General features: G+C 44.4%; 1 pseudogene; it reads left to right on the top strand.

Moving 5' to 3' along the window:
* Positions 1-22,564: 22,564 nt before the first annotated feature.
* LOC124979329 (60S ribosomal protein L21-like) lies at positions 22,565-23,054 on the top strand (annotated as a pseudogene).
* The last annotated feature ends 218 nt before the right edge of the window (positions 23,055-23,272 follow it).

A 23,272-nucleotide genomic window follows, 5' to 3' on the forward strand; every position in this document is an offset into this window, starting at 1 on the left:
TGACTTCTAGCCTCCACAACTGTGGGACAACACATCTGTGGTGCAAGTCACCGAATTCAAAGAACTTTGTCACAGCAGCCCTGGAAAAGCAACAGTCATTTCCAACAGTGGATCCTATAGTCTTGGTGGGTGAATGAGTCCTGGAGGAGTTCAGCGGAAAGAGGGCGTTGGTGTCCTTCCTAAAATGGGCCCCAGCAGCTGCGCCTCATCAGGTCAGGTGAATGTTTTCTTACTGATGAGCTGCCCTGGCCTAGGCCAACTCCACCCCAGGTGCTTTCCATTCCCCACACTCCAGGTCACTCTTCCTACATATTCTCACCTTCCACCTCCTCTTTCCAGCCTACTCCAATCCAGCGCTCCAGTTTCACTCATTTGGCTTTTCATCAAGTGTCCCAGTGAGTCTCTTTCAGCTGTGCAAATACCTAGACCACCTGAACACACAGAACAGATCATTGCAAGAAACAGGAGCAAGAAAGCTACAGGGCAGCACGGGAGGCTGCTCACCTCCTGGCCTGCGTTCTAGGAGCCGTGGTTAGTGACATGCAAGAATGGCCACATGTTACCAGAGGGAAGTGCAGCCTGCTGAACTGGGAATAGAAAGCAGCCCATTACTGTAACAAAGGAAAGAGAGAGTTCTGGTCCTGGAGGATGCATACCAAGGATTGATCCTAATGGGCTTTCAATAATGAGGTAGTAAATGATTTCAATTTTGTTCCTTTGGCTTGTGAATATGTCATAGTTTTTCAGCTGTAAGTGTGTGTGTGTGTGTGTGTGAGAGAGAGAGAGAGAGAGAGAGAGAGAGAATAGTACAGTTGAACCCTCTGTAACTATGGATGACAAATTGTGGATTCAACCGAACTTGAATAAAAAAATAATTAGAGGAAAAAACTCTGCATCTGTTTGGAACAGGTGCAGACTTTTTTCTTGTCATAATTCCCTAAGCAATACAGTATAATAAATATTTACATGGCATTTACATTGTATTAGGTAGCATGAGGGGTGAATATAAAGGATACAGGAAGTATAATTCCAGTGACTTGGAATGCTAAGGCAGGAGGATTGCAGGTTTGAGACCTGCTGGGGCAACTTAGCCAGACCCTGTCTCAAAATAAATAAATAAATAAATAAAGTTCTGGGGATGTTGCTCAGTGGTAGAGCGCCCCTGGGTTCAAACCTAGGTACTGCAAAAGAAAGAAGAGAAAAAAAGAGAAGAGGGAGGGAGGGAGGAAGGGAAGGAAGAAAAAAAGAAAGGAGGGAAGTAAGCGAGTAGGAGGGTGTACACCGGTTATAGCAAACACTATGCCATTTACTACAAGTGTGGATTTTGATATCCATAGGATCCTGAAACCAATCACTCCATGGATACTGAGAGACAACTCTAGTACTAAAACATTTGAGGAGATCCAAAACCCCAACATTTCCTTGAGATGCTCAGCGTCTGTGTTGAGTGCCTCTGGCCTGAAGAGAGAAGCAGGGCAGAGAGGAGGCTGAGGCAGGAGGATCAAAATTTGGAGGCCAGCTTCAGCAACTTGGAGAGACTCCATCTTAAAGATAAATAAATAAAAAGAACTAGGGATGTAGCTCAGTGGTAAAATGCCCCTGGATTCCATTCCCAGCTTAAAAAGAAAAAAGTAAAGACTATATTGATCAACCAGGATGACTAAAGAATTTTCCAGCATACATAAATTTTAGTGCAAAACTTGTTCCCCACACTAGACACACCACACACACACACACACACACACACACACACACACACGATTTTATAAGGTATCTAGAAATCTGCAAACTAGGTCAGAACATGTCAGCCTGACCCTGCACAGACACAGTTGGAGTCATGGACCTGCCCCTGCAAGAGGCTCATGCTGTTCTTCAAGTGTTCTTTCCAAGAAACTTTCCTGGTCAAAGCTGGGACAATGGACAGAAAGAGCTATGGTCTTCCCAGCTGGGAAAGGATGCTGATACCAGGTGGGAGACCGCGAGATGTCCCACACTGACTAGCTGGCTATTTCATGCTATTTCAGATCCTAAAAACTCTGGTTTATATTGTTCCGCCCTTATCTTCCTCAATACTTTTTCTGACAGTTTCTCATTCCGACTTATTTTACACCTAGGAAATTCAGTTCAAAAGACCTATTTATTCTCACCTTTTGGGAGAGGTGAAAAGAAGTGGAAATTATTTCCTTCATTTATCTGGGGAAACTGACACCTAGAAAGTCAGGCACCTGTTCAAGGTCCTGGTCTGCATCAGGGACACAGGGGTGTTCATCCACATAGCACAGAAATGGGGCCAAGAGCTGCCACAGCATCTCTGTCATGCGATGTTCACTCTGTACACCTGAGTGGCCACAGTGATAAGATCTCCTCGTTTGATACATCACTCCTCAGGGCCACTTGTGGTGTCCAGGAGGGCATACAGGTGGAGTAGCAAAGAGAAAGCAAACAAAAAGTTAGTCAGTGTAGAAAACACAGCCAACGGACCATGTCAACATCTCTTGATGGGAGTTGCCTTTTGGTTCACTCCGAGGCCACTGCAGAGGCCAGACATTCCTTCTCCCCACACTGTCCTCTCCCTGTCCTCTCGACCTCCCCAAGTCTGCCTTTATCCTTATTCTCCATCCTCATGGGACACTTAGGTCACATCTTCAGAGAGGCAAACCTGCAAGACCAGACACCTTCTCTCACTATTATCAGCTAATTATTGCATCATTTCAGAATCCACTGTCATCCACAAACTTTCACCTGTGCCTTTACATAAGTCCCCCTTTCCCCAAGAGGAGGGCAGAAGGCACAGAAGGAGAAAGACCCCACTCTATCCCATCAGGTGAAGTCACTGAGTCTCAGAAACAGGACATTGGAATGCTCTCTAGCTTGCACATCAGAGAACACAGCACAGGACTTTCATTCCTCCAAGGGCTGAAGGACCCCTGACATTGTAAATCCATCCAAGGCACCCTGGCTCCTCTGCCATGTAACCAGATTAGTCCCGGTGATGACCAGTCCAATTATCAGTGATGTCAGACTGTTTGGGTTGGGATCATTCCTGGACCATGAAACAGTTAAGAAATATCCTGCCCCACTGGCTGCCGGACTCATAAAGGTGGACCCACGTGTACTTCCTTGTGGCTCCGAGACGCAGCCTGCTCACTCATTTGCTCACGCCCAGAGGGAGAGAAGGCAGCAGCAGGCAGGGCTGCCACCCTCCCATGCAAATCACCCCAGGGAGTGCGGCCGGACTCCTCCTGCTCCTCCCGGGCAATGCTCCTGGGCAGGCCCTGTGGTAGATGCCATCCTGGGCGCTGTGTGTTCTTCCTTGTCATTGCCCTCCTGTGCGACGCTCTGGGCCTGGTCATCTTGCTGCTGGGGATCTTCGCCACACTGAATTACTGGGACTTCTTGGTCTACACGGGGGCCCTGATCCTGGCTCTCAGCCTGCTGTTCTGGATCGCTTGGTATTCCTTCAACATCGAGGTGCCTCTGGAGAAACTAGACTTGTAGTCTGGCCATGGCAGAGGAGGAGTATGCAGGTGCCATCTGCAGCTGTGAACCTGTGGCCCTCAGACGGTGACGTGTTACAGCTCCCACCCAGAATGGCCCACCAGGACCAGGTGAGTGCACACAAGACCTGCCTGGCGGGGTGGCCAGGGAGACCCCAACGAGCAGAGACAGGCCAGGACCGAGCAGATAAGCAGCTGGGAGACTGTGCCCTGACTGTAACCGTGGGCCCAGGCACTGCCGTGGTGGCCCAGCCAGCAGGCCTTTTCTCCTCTAGGGATTGCTTTCCTCACAGAGTCTGGAAAGGGGCCCTCTACAGCCCATTCCACTCCTGACATGCCATAAATGACCCTTACTGCCATACAGAAGTAGGAGTTTTCTCTTCAGCTTGGAACTTGAGAGGAGAATCCCTTGTGGGAAAAACGCCTCCAGCATAAGGAGAGGATGGAAAGTTCCGGAATGGCTGCTTATGCCCTTACATGCACAGAGGGGTGTGAACTGGCTGTGTGGGAGGAAGCAGAGCAGAACCATCCAGAATGGCCCTTCTCACTTTCTTCCTCCCTGCACCTGCCCAGTTGGGACACACAAGAGGGGGTCAGGCCCTGCCTCCAAGGACGCGTGACACCTGCTTCTTTCTCAGCAGTGTCCCCATCCCACTCTCTCACACACTGCATGCAAACAACATATGTACTCAGACCAGACACGAAACACCAGAAATCAACAGACCATAGCTTCTCGGATTTCCTCAACTAAACAGTAGGTCACAGCCAGGCAAGCAGCTCGGTGGACTGCATGAAACCAAACAGGTAGCTGGCTTCGAGATTCTTCACATAGAGATAGAGCCCACAAGGCAATCCCCGTGTGGCCCTTAGAGTTCTGAATCGGAGATGGGCAGCTCTTCCCAGGGTATTGAAACTGGAGCTCTGAATGAGTTGATCTCACCATACCCTCCTCCCCAGGTGGGTCGGAATCTGCTCTCAGGTGCAGTGGGGCACTCCCTTTTGATTAGGAGATGTAGGGTCAAAGGTTATTGCTGAGTTGAAAGAAGGAAATAATGGATGTATCTTTTATAGGGGATTACATCTGACCCACAGAACTTAGAGAAAAAAAGCAGCAAATTGAGGGAGGTCTCCAAGGAGATCTCTTGGAGTAGCTGGCCTCTGATACAGAAGATGAGATGTCAGAATGCCAAGGGCCCTCTCTGAGCTTCCACACTTCTTAGCTGGGTGACCTTGGACAGGTTGTGTCACACTCTGAGCCTCATTGTCCCTAACAATGAGGATACTATTCTTCAGATTTGTTAAGAGGACCCCAAAGAGGTAAACAGGAAAAGACCCTTTGCAAACAACGTGGTTCTCATAGACATCATGTGTTGTTACTAAACATGTAGCCTGGAGTAAGTAAACTGACCCAGAGTCCAAATTAGGAATACTTGGTTGTCCCTCAAGTTGCTAATGGTGGGTGGGGTCAGCTCCAATGTTGCATTATGGAAATTCTAAGGAAGAAGGCCCCCCTGGTTTGTTTGATGGTTCATTGGGAATGGTTGAGGCACCCAGGATGCCATGAAGCATAAGACACACGAGGGTTCCATTCTTAGGGAATTTGCTGTCCAGGGAGAAAGACAGACATTAGCCAGATAGTCTCGCTAACAGGAGTACAATAAAAAAGTCAGGTGAGGACCAGGAAGGAGAAGAGCATCATGCCTCAAGAACATCCAACAGAGAAACTTATCCAACAGGTAGAGTCACAGAAGCCTTCCTGGAGGAGGTGATATCAGGCTGAATCCCAAACCAAAAGTAGGAGTTGGTTTTAAAGTCATTCAAGGAGAGGAAATGACTTGGGTGTAGGTCCTTGGGTAGCAGGAAATAAAAGAGAGTAGGAAACAGAAGGGCAGAGGGCAAGCACAGGAGAGGGTGAGGGCCCTGAGTCGGCAGAGGCCAGGCTGGCAGGGCCTTGAAAGCCCCCTTGAGGATGCTGATCATTACTTTAACGATAATAAAAAGTCACTAAAGAGATGAAAGCAAGGGTGGGGCTTGACATAACTGGATCTGTGTTCCCAAAAGATCAGCCAGCCACAGTATACAGACAATGATAGTATTACCATTCTGGAAGCCAAGACACAAGCTCAGTGTGAGGCATTTGCCAGGCACATCCTTCCTTCATCCAGCAGACTGTGGATCCACCAGAGGTGAGGACTATGGGCCAAGTTCCAGACCATCTGGTTTGGGGTCTAGTTTTGCTCCTTCCTGGCTGTGTGACCTGGAACAAGTTACTTCACCTCTCCAAGCTTCAATTTCTGAACCTATAAAATGGAGATGGTGCAATTAATAATAACCCTACCACATAAGGTTGTTGCTCAGATTGAGTAGATTACTATCTGTTCAACACCACATAAGTGGTGGCTAAGGTAAGCAAAGGGTAGTCCATTAAGCCTCAGTCATAATGCAGGAAACTGGCACAATCTAAAGGATGAGACCTATCTTTGAGGTACATACGCCTCAAGCACTCTGATCAGTTCTTAAGATAGTATATGGTATTAAGATTTTTCAGAACCAGGGGTGGTGGAGCATGCCTATAATCCCAGAAGCTCGGGAAGCTAAGGCAGGAAGATGAAGAGTTCAAAGCCAGCCTAAGCAAAAGCGAGGTGCTAAGCAACTCAATGAGAACCTGTCTCTAAATAAAACACAAAACAGGGCTGGGGATGTGGCTCCGTGGTTGAGTGCCCCTGAATTCAATCCCTGGTACCCATCCCCCCAGTTTTTTTTCAGAAAGTATGAGAGTGGATGCAGCCCTAGAATGCCAGGTTTTTGCACATGCTCAGTGGGACTTCGGAAATTGGAAAGTCCGTTTCATAATTCATTGTAATCATGCAAGTAGCACTTTCACCTTTTCAGTCCCCAAACTCCACATCCTGGAGGCCCTCAAAGTCAGTTAGCCCACCCATCTAGCCTCCCGGTTCCCTTCCAGCCCCTGAATTATCTTAGGACTAGCACAGAGGGAAGGGTTAGGGTGGGCTGGGACTGGTGTTCACTTATGGCATTACACCCTTCCCTAGGACCTTGGGTAAGTCACTTCACTTCCCCTTAAAATGAGAGATCTATCTTAATGGGAGGAGGTTTCTAACCTGCTGTTCAAACACCCCCATGGGAGGGGATTGAAAGATGGGGTGAGGGAGCAGGAACCCAGCAGCCCCACCCACACCCCACCACACAATGAAATTCACCCAGAATGGCTGGGTTCTTGGTATTTTTACCCATTGAACTTGCATGCAAGACTCCATGTGAATACAAACATCTGATGCCAAAAACTATTTCTCAAAACAACCAGTCTCAGTTCCCGTACATTCTATAACCTTTGGCCTGGATGTAATCACTAACTATAGTCATGATTTATAAGCAGATCGTAACTGGCCATGCCAGTTCCCTGATTCTCTGAGTGGGGTAAAAGGGAAGAATGTGGACTCCTGAATTCAAAGCCCAACACTACAGTTCCTCAAGATGAGGTTGATAGGATCTGCCCCAGAGAAAAGAAGGTCCCATTTCCGGTCCAGTATGGGACAGAGCAGGGGCCTGGCTTATAACTTTGCAAGTTCTCCAGGGACGAGAAAGCAGTCCAGTCACTAAATCTCAAAGTCTGCAGCCCTTGAGATGAGGGGTTCATTTTTACAGTCCATTGTGTACCAAGCGAGACACTATGCCCTTTGATTTTTATCTCTCAGTCTCTGTGTGTTCAGAACTGTTGGCTACATTTTCTACTTCTTGGGCTCTTCTCCTAGATAATGATAAGGCCCCGGGAAACATGGTGAGGACTCTTGTCATTTTACAAGAAAGTGTCCAAAAGTGTGGCACCCCCACAAACATGCACGCTATATGCATGCCTGTCTCTTCTATTGCCCCTCTATGCACACATCCCACACAAATCAACAACAACACACACATCTACTCTTTCACTTTACAAACACACAAGCACCTTAACACATACACACTCATTCCTCCCAACTGCATGCACGTGTTCATACACACACCAACACGTCCCCCTCCACACACTCATACAAACCCAATCACATATCCTCCATACCCACAGCCACCCTGTGCACACACTAACACCCTCTCACACCTACCACACAAACACACACCCAGAAACACACTCAAAGAAGTAAGCAAATGAAGCCAACGTGCATACAAGGAGCACTGCCCCAAGTCCCAGAAAGTGAAACTTGTTCCTCTACAGTGACTTTTCCAAGACGCAGACTCTCCTCTCAGCCCACAGAGGAGGTCCGGGTGCTGCCAAGTCTGCTCAAAGGTGAGCTGAGTAAAAGCGCCCCACACCTGCTCAGTAAGCCCACACACCAGACAGACATGGCTATGTAGGTTGTCCGAGAGTTTTCAAATCTCTCCAGGGATTTTTAATCTAAAGGAAGAGATAATACAAGTACACAATATTTCCCAAAAAACCCATGGGAAAATGTGTTCCAGGAAATAAGCCCAGGCTTGCACAGGCTCGGAAAACGGGGCTGAGATGTTTAGCCTCCTGGCTGGAAGCTGGGGGCACATGTCTGACCACAGTGGTTTCCAGATGCCTGGCCTGGCTCCTGAGGAGTAGAAGAGAATGTGGTAGGTGGAGATAGCAGGGAGAGGGTTGTTCAGGCAAGGGAAAGTCTGCAGAGACAAAATAATTAGAAAGTCTAAGAAAGGCTCAGTAGACACATTGGACTTGGGGCTTGGGGTCTTCACTGCTGACCAGGCAGAATTGAGAAGGCCAGGCAAGGGTTCTGACCCTTAGCCAGGATGGCAAAGTCTTGCATGACATTATAGACCAGAGAATGACAGAATCCTGCTCTGCTAGGGGAAGTGAGAAACCCTGAGATAAGGAAAACATTCAGAAAGTCAGATGATGAATAATAAGGGTTCCAGCTGAACCAATGGCCAGGAGAGGAGGGGAGGAGGGCAGAGACAAGCTGGGGGAGTGGACCTGTCCTGGTATTCTCAAGTGGGGAAGTGGCAACAAAGACTTGAAAAAGTGTTGCTGTCCATGGAATAAGAAAGGTCAGGAGAAGGCATGTTTGGTTAAGATGGTGCCATTGAGTTTTAGATGCAAATGGTGCAGTTGGCAATGAATGTGCAGATTTTTTAACTCAGAGGAGAGATCAGACATGGAGATAGGGTTGGAGATATGACTGCAGATGAGATCGTAGAGGGTGAGGAGGCAGAAGGAATAAGGAAGAATACAGGGATTGGGAGGGCAGGGAAAGAAGAAAGGGAGAAGGAAAAGAACAGTAAACTTCACTGAACCAGACCCAAGGCCACTACACGTTATCCCAGTTTCCCCCTATCAGTAATGCCTCTGGGAAGGTATCATCATCACCACCACCACCACCATTATTCCCCTTTTACAAATAAGGACAAAAAGGAGCGTAAGGTTAAGTCATTTGACCAGCATGATAGAGCCAGATTACGAAACCCGTGTATCTTTCTCTCATTCATCTTCTTTCCACTAGACTGGGAACTGGCAGACTATGACCCATGGTCAAATCTGTCCCACCTCCTATTTATTTGAGTAAAGTTCTGCCGGCTTCCTTTGAGTTCATTCATTTATGCATTATCTAAGGCTTCCTTATACTATATTGGCAGGTTGAGTAATTGCCACAGAGAACAGAGCCTGCAAAACCTACAATGTTGACTACGTGACCCTTTACAGAAAAATTTGCCAACTTCTGGTCTAGTCATGGATGTTTCTCACAGAAAGTAAGGTCAGAATCTGGGATCAAGACTGCGTTGGGAGGAGGGGAGAAGGAAGGCATCTCCAGAAGCTCAAATGGAAGTTTCCAGGAATAGTAAGGAAGCAACCTGTGAAGGTGGTGGCAAGGACAAAGAAGGACATGTTACCAAGAGTGGGAGAAACTGACCATCAAATGCTTCAGAGCTCTCAGGTAGGATGGAGCCTAAGGAAAGGTGATCAGCCTTGGCAGTGAGCCCTTACTTATCTGTAAATGGGGAAAGACCAGATCAGTGCTGCAGGTGGAGTGGCTGTTGAGATGTGCGAGAAGTGAGTACAGAATCGTCTTCAAAATATTTGGTGATGACAGAAGATGCCAGGTGGTTGCCTGATGGCATAGCTGGTTTGAGGTAGGATTTTTTTTTTTTTTTTTTTTTTTAAGGAAGGAATACAGAAAAGTGAGCAGGACAGTAAATGGAAGAAGGGAAGCTAGGAAAGAGGGGAAAAGGATGTTGAAGTGATAAACAAGGACAGATCTCTGACCATGTCTGAGGTGGGAAAAGGGGTTGAAATAGAGAGCTCTGAGAGAGGAATTAGCTTTGCCTTCAGGAGAGAGTGGGGAGAGTTGCGAAGATCTGATGAGCACTCGGTAGGTACTGGCGAATCACTTATCTTCGTGATCTCATCGATTGCTTACAAATCCCCACCTCGCAGATGGAGTCTCATAGTGCTTGCAGGGTTATTGAAGATTAGGCCTAGAATCCAAACCCATGTCTGGTCGACTCTAAGAACTACCCGTTTCGGGCTGGGGAGATAGCTCAGTCCGTAGAGTGCTTGCCTTGCAAGCATGAGGTCCTGGGTTCGATCCCCAGCACTGCCAAAAAAAAGAACTACCCGTTTCACCACACACAGGCATGAAATGATGTGACCAAGTCTCAGTTGATCCCCTTTGTCTTCATTTATTCAACACAGGTCCCATTTGATAGAAAGGAATCAAATCAAGATGCTCTCTTTGTGGCACATCCTTTCATGGAGTTCAAGAAGAAATAGAAGCTGAGATGTCAAGACAATGGTGCCTGTGACTGGCTGTGAATATCAGAGCCAAGCACTCCTACACCAGGCCACCAACGTCACTGCCACTGCCCACACTGTTTATGGAGGGCCTGAGAAGCCATGAAATTTTCCCAATGGGGCCTTTATGGCAGCAATCCAGCTGCAGGCTTGGATGCTGAAAGTGAAGTCCCAACCTCTGCTGCTCCTCTGGTCAATGTCCTTAAAATTGACAATTGGAACCAAACACAAAAATCCAGATGGGTCACCTGTGAGCACACTTTCCATAGTATTGCTGCTACTTCTCTCTGACTCTGGACAGACTCTGTGAGGGTGGAGGGCTCCACCTCATCTATACCGTCAAACACATCCCACACAGCAGCGTATTCCAATGTGTTTGTTGCAAATTCAGATGCACAGTCAGTGCTGTGAGCCAGAGGACTCTCTCCTCCTCAGTGGTACCTGCTGTGTACCACTCATGAAGCCCCACCCATTTGTACAGCTAAACCACAAATTTGCTCATATTGAGCCTTTAGTCCACTGAAACGCTGCAGGCGTTTTTCTGACAAGTAAGCTTGGCCTCTGCTGTACTGTCCCCATGTCGTTCACTTCATGACCTTAAGGGCAAGACGTTATTTTTAGCTCAAATCATATGTGGTCAAGTGTAGTCCAATGACAGCAACTCTGAGAGCCGACGTTCCTAAGTCCATCTGACATTTTCATGCTCTGTTTTGTCACTCAGGCTTGACCTGCTCCACTAATTTATATTTTCCCTGGTCTAATTTTGTACTTCTTATTTATATTACACCCCAAATGTGTATGTTTTCATATGTGTCTCCTTTAAACTGTCTCATATCTGTTATGGTATAAATAAAGATGATTTGAACTTGTATTTCAATTTGCTATACACAATTCTGAGTCAGCATGATGTCGTGAAAATTTTCAAACCCCCAGTTTTAGGGCACTGTCTTCCCATTTGTTTAATCTGCCTTTGCACAAGCCCTGGAATTCTACGTTGGGTACAGGTGCCACCAGGAGGAAACACAGAGTGCACAGAGTGATGGAAACAACAAACACTGGTTATCCCAACATCCCAGCTTTTTCCAATATTTCTGTGTTCAGCCAGCAGCCTGGCTTTTCAGAATTAGGCTGAACTCAGAAACCTGAAAAAAATGTCATAAAAGAGCATTCTAGTTAAAACACTGAAAGAAAGTTTCCCTCCTTGAGTTTTTTTTTTTTCTTTTTTGTCTGCACTGATGATTGTACTGGGTGGTGCTTTAGCACTGAGCTACATCCCAACCCCTTTTTACTCATTATTTTAAAGAGCGTGCCCTGGCTGTCCTCAAATTTTGGGATCCTCCTGTCTCAGTCTCCCAAGTAGCTGGAATTACAGGTGTGCAACATCATGGTCCACCAAACATCTTTACCTACTGATCTTCCCAACTGGAACTTTCTTTGTGTGTCTGAGCTGACTAAACACTCTGAGTGGCCCCCTGCTCTTACATAGGATTCTGATATTAGCACAGAAGGAAAAGTCGCATAGAATCAAAATGATTCTGTCCTTAGGAACACACTGTGCTGGAGTCCTGATAACTTCTCTCCTTGAGACCAATACGGTTGAGGATTTTTTTTTTTTTAATTATTTCTAGAAATGGAACTGTTTTCTGTTTTTGTCTGGATACCAAATGCAGTCCTTGACTTTCACTTAGCAGCAGCCACATTGTTCAAAATATGCAAATCTTGAAAAACTAAGATCACCCTCAGTCCAGAGCATACAGTTCACATCTAGGAGAGGCTGAAAGAGCTGAGATTGGCTGAGCAGCAGCTGATCCCACCTCACAGAATGCATTCACACCAGGGGATTTCCCACCCTATTTAAAGCTTTCTCTCTCTCTCTCTCACTCTTTCATGTGTCAGTGTGCAAGTTAAAGGCAGTGAATTACATACACGGTGGTTCTCCATAGAGGCCATTTGTTTGACTCCTGAATTGTCTCTCAAACTACAGGACATGCTCGTACAGGATGCAGCATGTATGTAACCACTGCTTTGAAGGGCGAGAGTCGAATAAATCCACGATTATAGGATGGGGAATGAATTAAATTGCTGATTACTTACTAGCCCTTCAATTAGCCCGTAGGGAAAAAAGGGAGGTTCACAGAGAAGGGACTCCTGGAATTTATCTTCAACCACCCCAGAACCACCTTTAAGAGCTGAAACTGAGAAGGTACTCCCAGGCAACACAAGTGGAAATTGGGAGGCAATCCCTCCACTGTAAAACTTGGGCCACAACTGTGCATCTGCAGGGACTATGCTCAGAGACTCCGTAGGGAACAGAATTAGAGGACAGGAAGGAGCAAGCAAAGCAATCTAAGAGATCATGGAGCAGCAGTCCTCCAATGCAAATCACCTGGGGATATTGTTGAACCATTTGGCTCTGAAGGTCTTAGATTACCTTTCTAATGAGCTCCCAGATGCTGCTGCTGGGGTCTGTGAAACATTAAAGAGCGAAGAGCACCAGCAATTCAGTCATTTTAGAGATGGAAAAACTGAAACCTGCAGGTGAAGTGGCTTTTCCAAGTTCAAGCAGATGATAGCAGCAACAGAAACACTTCTGGAGCCCTGGTCTCCAGACTGCCAGTCAAGTCCTCCTTCCCCTTCAAAAGAGCTAACTGGCTTCTCCCCAGTCTTGCAGAGCCTCAGGCAGTACAAGCAAGCAAGCAGGGCAGTGACCAGGGGAAGTGAGGCATGCTCACGCTGCCAGTGAGTCATGCACCTTCACACCTCAGCCACCAACTTGGCTGTGCTTTGTCCCAGGGAATGAGCAGGACTCCACACTGCTCTGCATCACTTCAGATGCCAGAGCGCTGACCACAGGAGTGCGCATCACACAGGCAGGGCTTAAACAGGTGGGGCCGTGTGAGGCCAGACTGAGTCTGATCTGGGCTCAGATTCTCTCAGAAGAAAGCTGGGCATGGGAAGCTCCTTCTGCTCTCCATCTCTGTAGCCCCTCCTCCTGTTGACTCCCTTGGGAAGCAGCTGAATTTTCACATACCTGAAGTCAGTTCCCTCTGCATCTTAATGCTGAATGACCTTATAGGTGGTTCTCAACAATGAGGAGATGACAATAGTGACATCACAATCACAGGTATCGAACATGATTCAGCACTGGCCTTTTGAGATTTCTGCAATATCCTTAATTGACAAGTAGCTTTGAACATACCATTTCCCCTTCACAGAAATCAAAACAGAGCTGTAAATCTTAGGTCATCTCATCAGGCTCATAATGATTCTAGGACCTGTCATTTTTAAAGCTATTTAAAGTAAAGTCTGCCACTAATAATCAAGTCTACACATAACCTTGTCCTAATAGTTTATTGCAGAGATGACCAATGGAGAAGATGGGCATACTAAGATGATGGGCTATTGGTCTCTCCCAAACCAATAGCCTCAAAGTCCCTCAGATTCAATCCAACTCTCAGTGAAACAGTTATGGGGGATAAAGGGGATCTTATCCTGGCTGGAACCCAAACTGACTCCATTACAATTGAGGCAGGCTCAGAAATGTATTTGCATGAAGGGCTAGAGAGCATTCTGGGTAAAAACCAACCCTAATGATAAAAGGAGTTGTGCAGATAAGCTTGACCGAGTAAACAAGACTGGTAGGAATTCCCAGTTTCTTTCATCTCTTAAGGGTCTATATTTGTTCCTGGGGAAGAAACACTATCAGAATTATATTGGTCATTAAGAAGAAATGTGTAATACTGGAGATTACATCTTGGTACTTTAAAGAGTCTACCATAGATTTGGGTTTTGTTGATTCTGGAGAGACATGGTAGGTGCCAACTAACAGCTAATGCAAATTCATTGAGTTGAATAAACTTTTGTAAGACTCCCTAAAGTTTCTGGGCAGGGTAGACAAACAAGAAGGCTAAAGGCCAGCCAGGAAACAGGAACAACAGCCAGTCACCCCTTGTCAGAGATATTGGGGTGATAGGTTCACAATGACAGAAGCTGAATGTGCTGAGTCTGGGGATGCCAAAGATTTGCTGTTTGAGGAAATGTGTTGTACACATCCAAGCACTAAAAGAGAAGGAGCTCCAGGGATGACTATAGCAGTCATATAGTCTCATGCTTGCCTTTAGTCTTTTATGCAACAGGTAGTCAGTCACCTCTGGTCTCATTCCACCTTGGTTTTTAAGATTGCCCCTACTGGAAGATCCTTTAGTATTTGAAGGTGGTAGCTTTCAAGAAAGGGAGGGAGAAGTAGACTACAGAGTCCCACGGTGGCCTCACCAACCCAACCCTGCTGCCAGCTTTCTGCTGTACGCGGCCATTCACTGGCCTGCCTGCCCCCAAATTCCCCAAGTCAGCATGGGGAAAAATAATCAGCATGTACACTCCATGATCTATTTTACAAGTCAGCAGCTTAGGCACTGAATTTGGTCTGACCCTGCTTCCCAAATAGAGGTACCCAGTTTCCAACCATCTTAAATTTTTCCTTCCTGGCTTCTCTTTCTCTAAACTGGTTGCTCCTGCCCTAACCCCTGTCCCAGGGAATATTTTCCTCTTCATCCAGCTTTATTTTATCTCAAGTCTCAGGCCTATCCCACAATGAGGAAGGCAGAGGCAGAGGCCCAGATGTCTTGTCACCCTTGTCCCCATCTTTCTGACCAGTCCTCCTCCCTACCCTCAAGATCAAACCCTGTGGCTGTCCTTCCCCAAGTCCACATCTGCTTTCCTGACTGGTAGACTGTACCTATTTGGAGGTTCAACTCTGGCCCCTTCCCAGAGCTTCTCACTCTGAAGAAGAGTTCAGGGCCAGACAAGCAACTCTAGAGCCTCTTTGCCAGGGAGTAGTAAAAGCACTGGTTCTCAAAGTAAGTCAGGGATCAACAGCAGCCATCGGGCCTGGGAACTTGGTAGAAATGCAGATTCTCCAACCACATACAGGGTGACCCACTCATTCCCATTTACCATGGGCTTTCCTGGTTTTAATATCAAAACTCTCACATCCTCCCATAAATCAATAGTGTTCCTATATTCCAATAGTAATTAGACCAAGGAAGAAATAAGGAAAATCACCCATTCACAATAACCTCAAAAAAAAAAAAAAAGAAAACACTTGGGAATTAATCTAACCAAAGAAGTAAAAGAGCTCCACAATGAAAATTATGGAACACTGAAGAAAGAAATTGAAGAAGATGTTGGAAGAGGGAAAGACATCCCATGTTCTTAAACAGGCAGAATTAATATTGTCAAAATGGTCATACTACCAACAGTAATGTATATATTCAATCCATTCCCCATCAAAATACCAATAACAGTCTTCACAGAATTAGAAAAAACATTTCTTATATTCATTTGGAAAAATAAGAGACCCGGAATACTCAAAGCAATACTAAACAAGAAAAGTGAAGCAGTAAGCATTACAATTCCTGATCTGACATTATAATATGGAGCTGTAGTAAAAACACCATGGTATTGACATCAAAATATACATGAAGGCAATGGAATAGAATGGAAGACACAGGGACAAACCCACAAAACTATAGCCATCTGATATTTGACAAAGGTGCCAAAAATATACCTTGGAGAAAAGACAGCCTTTTTAACAAATGGTGCTGGGATAGCTATACCTAGAAAAATGAAATTGGACCCCTATCTTTCACCCTGCACAAAACTCAAGTCAAAATGGATCAGACTTAGGAACTAAACCAGAAACCTTACAACTTCTAGAAGAAAACATAAAGTCAACACTCCATCATATAAGGACTGGCACAGACTTCCTTAACAAGACCCCCAAAGCACAAGAAATAAAACCAACAATCAATAAGTGGGATGACTTCAAACTAAAAACTTCTGCACAGCAAAGGAAGTGATTAAGAGAGTGAAGAGAGAGCCTATAGAACAGAAGAAAATCTTGACCAGCTACTCCTCCAACAGGGAATTAATACTAGAATATATGAAGAACTCAAAAAACTAAGCACCAATAAATATACAACCCAATCAATAAATGGGCAAAAGAATTAAAAAGAAACTTCTCAATAGAAAAAACACAAAAGGCCAATAAATACATGAAAAAAAAATGCTCAAAATCTCTAGCAATCAGGGAAATGCAAATCAAAACTACAAAAAGATTTCATCTTACTCCGGTCAGAATGGCAATGATCAAGAATACAAACAACAATAAATAATAAATACTGATGAGGTTGCGGGGAGAAAGGAACACTTGTATATTGTCAATGGGACTAGAGACTAGTACAACCACTCTGGAAAGCAGTTTGGAGATTCTTCAAGAAACTAGGGATGGAACCACCATATAACCCAACTATGCCACTCCCGGATATTTTCCCAAAAGATCTAAAATCAGCGTATTACAGTGACACAACCATGTCAATGTTTATAACAGCACAATTCATGATAGCTAAATTGTGAAATCAATCCAGATGTCCATCAATAGATGAATGGATTAAGAAATCGTGGTATGTGTATGTACATACATATATATGTGTGTGTGTGTGTATATATACAATGGAGTTCTATTCAGTCATTAAAAAAATGAAGTTATGACATTTGCCAGTAAATGGATGGAATGGAGAATATCATGCTAAGTGAAATTAGCCAAACTTAGAAACTCAAAGATTGAATGTTTTCATGTGGAAACTAAAGTAGAAAGAGGAAAGGAAGGATAGGATAACATAAAACACCAATCAAATATAAATTAATAGATGAGCAAAAGGAAGTCTAGCAGACTAGGGGAAGAGGATATTGGGGGGACAGGAGAGAAAAGAGGGAGGCAAAAGGGGGAACATAAACTGAAATAGATTTCTATGCGTGTATGAGTTTGTAGAAATGGGCTCAGCTCCAGAAGTGGAGGGTCCAGTGACGGGTACTTAACAAGCCCTCCAGGGGACTTTGATGCACACTGCACCAAGTCTTAGTCCTTCTACAATAAAGGATTTGGATTGCTGAACTTGTGCCTGCCTGGAAGCTGCTCTCTGTGCAACCCCATGATCTCACCTCTCCCTAGACACAGGAAACTTGTCCTGCTGTCTGTCACATGGAGTCCAGGCTAGGCTGCACCAGCCCCAGGCAGCTTTTTCAGCTGTGAGGAACCTCACGTCCTGGCCAGTCTATAATGTTCCACGCTGCCTGCCACTGGTGTCCTGGCTTGTGATGGGGATAGACTGGATTTTGCACATTTTTTGAGATAATCAAGTTTTCCATTGTTTGGAAAGAAAGTCAGTTCGGGTAGGTGAGCTGACTGGCCTGCTATACAGAAAAGGAGGCAGGTAAGGAGTCAAAGTAAATGAAAAGGTGAGGGGGTTGGAATAATCGAGGGAAAGATTTGAAGTAAGTTGGCGTGGAGAATGGAATTGGATAATCCATGGAAGAGAGAAAATGAGATGTGGGATACGTGGGAAAAGAGTATTCCTCAAAGGACAGTTCCCCTGGGCCAGCAACATAAACTGGGATCCTCTTACACATATGAATTTGGAGCCCCCGCCCAAACCTACTAAAACAGAAACTCTAAAAAGTGGGCCCATTTGTCTTCATTTTTAAAAGTCCTCCTAGTGATTCTGATGCAGGCTACAGTGTGAGAACCCCTGGGCTGAACAATTCTATTTATTTAGGTAGGTGTGCTGTCCCATGTGTTCTTAAATGTCTGCCTTGGGCATAATGAATCAGAGAATCCCCAGAAATAGGGATTTCCTTAGTGAGGAACACATACCACCTCTTGCTCTTGACCTAAGGTCTTCCTGTGTCTGCAGAAATAGGGACAAATGACTGTAGCATCTTCTGTATCATCCATCACTCCCTATACTACTGGACCCAACCGCCCCTGGCAGCTCTAGACCGTGTGGCCCCTTCCTAGAAGATGTTCTGGGTTGAAAAGAACCTTCTAGAACTTCTCATGCTCCGTCAGTCCCCAACCTAGTTAGCATCAAAACCTTCTTTTATCTTCCATCTCTCTTGCCTTGAAATATGTTGTCTGCCAAAGAGACTGTAATCATTAAGGAATAATTAATTCATTTCCCCATGATTTATTAATCAAACATATCCATAACAGGGTATGCAAAAAGCAGAAAACAGACATATTATGATTTCCATTAGAGTTTTTGAAACATTTAAAACAATCCATTACTGCCTCCACGCACCCCTAGGGATCTGGCAAGAACAAATGAAACCAGAGATTCAGCAGCCTTTGTGAACAAAGGTAGCACATGAAAAGCAATAAGCTAAATGCTTATCAGCTCTTCTTGTCACTCTTCCCCCACCCTCAGCTAGCTCAGGATTTTGACTCCTTCCACAAACCCATCCCAAAGGGCTAACAAACAAGACCAGTACCAACCAGGATCAGTCTGTGGACGGGTTGTCCTGCATACCCTTTCCCAACATGGCTGCCCCACTAGACCTCACTTCTACCTCCTGCATAGTAAGTCTTCAGTGTTCACCACTAAATCTACTCAAGGATAGCAGGCTGCATGATGGTCTGTGGCAAAGTAGGGAATAAGCCTGTGTGCCCCAGCATTTACCTCCATCACAACAATCTCAAAGACAGGGTTCCTGGGCCAGCAAGGTGCTGGAGAGAGGTGTTTCATATTTCCACCTGCAAAACCCTTTTCAGAAGTTCACAGGAGGGTGGAGCTGGAAAGCAGATCCAGTGATGGAGACTGTATTACTCAGGGTCCTTCTTCCCCTCCAACAATGATGGGTTCGCTACTCTTTGAGACTGAATGGGCCTGCTCCTGCCTTTTCAGGACACTAGTCAACCAACACGTCTTAATGACAGAAAAGAAGCAGGACCTAGGGATAGAGTTGTGAGAGGACTGCCTCCAACAAAGAATATCTTAAAAACCTCTTATCTTGAAAATGTGTGTAATTGGGTGCAGTGGCACATGCTCATAATCCCAGCAACTCTGGAGCCTGAGGCAGGAGGACTGTAAGTTTAAGGCCAGCCTCAGCAACTTAGTGAGACCCTGTCTCACACTAAAAATATTTAAAAGGGCTGGGGTTGTAACTCAGTGGTAGAGTATCCCTGGGTTCAATCCCCAGTACCACAAAAAGAAAAAGAAAATGCGTACAAATGTTGACTTTTATTCCATGATATATTTATTATTTGTTCACTATTTTTTAAATGTTCCCCACATTTAAAAATTGGAAGCATTTGAACTGTGGGTTTAATGATGCAGAGCCCCAGAAGGCCACAAAGTACAAATGAGAAAGGAATTCTCACGGTTGACAGCAGTTCTCTACCTGAGGCTCTTCAGCCTATCACACATGGATGTCCCACAGGTCTACCCCCAGCAGGTTGCCAGGCAAGTTCAGTCACATCTAATTGCCCCTACCTGAGATCAAAAAGCACCCTCTTGTCCAAGCCCCACGTTTTCCACATGAGAAAGTTAAGGTGTACAATGAGTCACCCAAGGCCGTACAAACTATTACTGACAGAGCATAACCTGGATCCAGCATTTTCTGACTCCTGACCTACTGCTCTTTCTGCCATTCCATTCTTCTCTGGGTGAAGGCAAAAGACTGTGACCAAACAGGATTCCCTCAAGGACTGAGACAAAGTCCCTAGCAGCAAACCAGGTGGATAGGTTATGGGCTCAGAGACGTTATGGGCTCTATAAATGGGAATATCAGTGGAAGCACAATGTTGTCCAAGGTATACATAGGTGTCAAAATGAAGAGTGGTTTGTGATCTGACTACGGGGAAGGCTGGAGTGAAGCATTGTTCTTTCTGTTCTCCTGCCCTGCTTACTGTATTCAGTACACACATGGGGTGAAAGAGGGCTGGAAGGGAAGCTGACTCTGTAATGGACAGCAAGCTCCTGGCCTATGAATGACACACCATCTATGCCAATGGAAGGCATCAACAAAGATCAAGTAACTGTGCTGCTGGGCACCAACCTGGTTCCACCCAGGATTGATGGGGTCACCACCAGGCCATGGAACCTCGTTTCTAAGATGAAACCCACTTATCTTTGCTATTATTTACCATTGATATGAGCCAAATGCCAGGGGTCAATTATGCAGGTGAACTTAGAACACCTTCAAATCACTCTCCCCATTCCCTGTATCTCAAGTGATTCAAACTGGGAAGAGCCCTGATTACTTAGAAACTTATTAATCAATATGGTTCTGCATTAAATCTATAAGGCTTATATTTTTACTGTCCTTCATTCCAAATTCCTTTTGATCTATGGGATATGGTGACAGTGTTCATTGCTTTTTACATATAACTATTGAAATGGGTTTGGTGGACCCCATTTTAAACAGAAAAATAAAAAAAAGAAAAAGAAAACTTGCTTCCCAATAACCATAGAACCTTACCAAGAGAACTCAGAGAAGGTCTGGGGATGAAATGAAATTATAAAGTCAGAAGGGATCATTGAAGAGGTAGAATAATTAGAATGGACAGTTCAAAGCTTCAAACCTGAATCAAACAAGCAAGTTGAGTAGCTTGAGCTTGTATGCTTGTAATTTGCCTCATCCATGGATGATCCCACTCTTAAGAACTTTACTCTTAAGAGTTTGTGAATGTGCCAATGGAAGACATCAACAAAGCTCAAGTAACTGTGCTGCTGGGCACCAACCTGTCTGTACTAGGACCAGTGGGTCGTATCAAAGGAGCCAGATCATAAATCCAGTCTTACCTGCCACCCCACAGCACACTCACACATACTTCCAAGTCCCAGAATGTTGGAAGTAAAATAAGAGGCATGCAAGAGACATCAACGGAACTCCTGCCAAAGGGATTGTAGTATAGGACTTAGCATAAGATCAAACCTCATAGTTCGGAGATAACCCCTGCAAACTTAAGTTTTAAATGTTAATAGCTAACTGACCCCTCATGCAAAGGGTAATGCAGATCTCCCTCATTATTGCAAACACACATACACATGCATGTGCACGCACACGCGCGCACACACATGCACATACATACACACTCCTGTGGTCCTGCTCTCCTTGTTTATTACCACCTAGGTATCAGAATTCAACTGAAGTGGAGAAAGCTTTGGACTAAAAGTTGTATCTGGGGTCCAGTTTTATCTCTGAAAATTGCTTACCAAATGACTTTGTCACTACACTCCCCTTTCCAATGACATCTATAAAATGGGCTCTTATAACTACCAGATGAAATAATATAGAGAATAATAACCAATATCTATTGAGTGCTTACCACATGGCAGCAATTTACATGGCTTATCTCTTTAATACTTATCATACATAACTTTGTGATGCTGTTGTGATAGATGACCCAGGTAAGTTAAGAAACTTGTCCAAGATTGTAATTAGTGACAAGTAGAGATGGCACTGGAACCAAGCAATCTGATTCCAGAGCACTTTGAGATCTATAAAGCACACCACAGTCATAGGCTAAAGGTAGAAGAACACCTGGAATCGTCAGCACTTCTGAAATTGTGGTTGGTGAACTTCCCTAAAATGTAGATTCTTTGCTATCTCCCCAGGCCCTATGTTGCTGGGCAGAAGCATCTGCATTTTTAATAAACTTCACCCAGTGATTCTTATTAACCAAATGTGAAACCCTCTGAATTAAGAGTAGACCATAGAAATTCACCTCCAGTCAACATCATAAAAATGTTAAATCTTCTGACCCATGAATATGGTATACCTTTCCATTTACTTAGGTTTTCTTTAGTTTCCCTCAACATGGTTTTGTAGTTTTCATTTTAAAGGAATTTCCTTTTTTCAGGCTTTTAAATATCATTTCAATCTCTTTAATAAGATACAAGCATATTCTGGTTACGGATTCTTCCCAAGTAGTACCTTGTATTTTCCAAAGAATTTGACCTTTTCATTTAATTTGTTTTTTTTTTTATTGTCATGAAGTCATTCATAACGTTCATGTAGTATTCTCTTAGTGTTTGTAGAATCTTTGGTATTTAATGTCATATGTCTTTTCTAGCAGAAAATTTTTAAAGCAATTGAAAAATTCATTGTAAAATTCACATGGAAATGCAAAACTCTTAGCACTATCTGATTTCATGATTCATTATGAAGCTATAATAAATAAGAGCATGTCATATTTTCATCAAGATAATTAGATTAATACAACAGAGCCCAATAACAGATCCACAGAAATATGAAGAACTTTAAAAAAATGCAGAGGCAATTCTGTCAAGAAAGTACAGTCTTTTCAACAATGATATTGGAATAACCAGATATCCACATTTTTAAAAGATTCTGATCCATACCTAACGTCTTTTAAAAATTCACTTAAGATGGATGCTCAACCCCTTCGGCCAGAACCACCATCTTTCAGTAATTCACCAAAATGACGAACACAAAGGGAAAGAGGAGAGGAACCCCATATATGTTCTCTAAGCCTTTTAGAAAACATGGAGTTGTTCCTTTGACCACATATGTGCGAATCTACAAGAAAGGTGATATTGTAGACATTAAGGGAATGGGTACTGTTCAAAAAGGAATGTCCCATAAATGTTAAAACTGGGAGAGTCTGCAATGTTCCCCAGCATGCTGTTGGCATTGTTGTGAATAAGCAAGGGTACGATTCTTGCCAAGAGAAAATTAATGTGTGTATTGAGCATATTAAGCACTCTAAGAGCCGAGACAGCTTCCTGAAACGTGTGAAGGAAAATGATCAGAAAAAGAAGGAAGTCAAAGAGAAAGGTACCTGGCTTCAGCTGAATCGCCAGCCTGTTCCACCCAGAGAAGCACATTTTGTGAGAACAAATGGGAAGGAGCCTGAGCTGCTGGAAACTATCCCTGTGAATTCATGGCATAATAAATGTAAAAAAAAATAAATAAAAGGCTGTGAACTTTAAAAAAAGATGGGTGCTCAAATATAAAACTATAAAACTTCTAAAAATAGGAGAAAGTCTTTGTAAACTTATACAAGGCAAAAAGTTATTGGGCATGACATCTAAGCATAATCCCTAAAAAGAAAATAAATAAATTAGACTCCATCAAGATTAAAATGTCTTCAAAAATATCTTTGCAAAAGGCACTGTTAAGAGAATTA

Source organism: Sciurus carolinensis, chromosome 3 (assembly GCF_902686445.1).
Source record: "Sciurus carolinensis chromosome 3, mSciCar1.2, whole genome shotgun sequence".
NCBI classification, from domain to species: domain Eukaryota; kingdom Metazoa; phylum Chordata; class Mammalia; order Rodentia; family Sciuridae; genus Sciurus; species Sciurus carolinensis.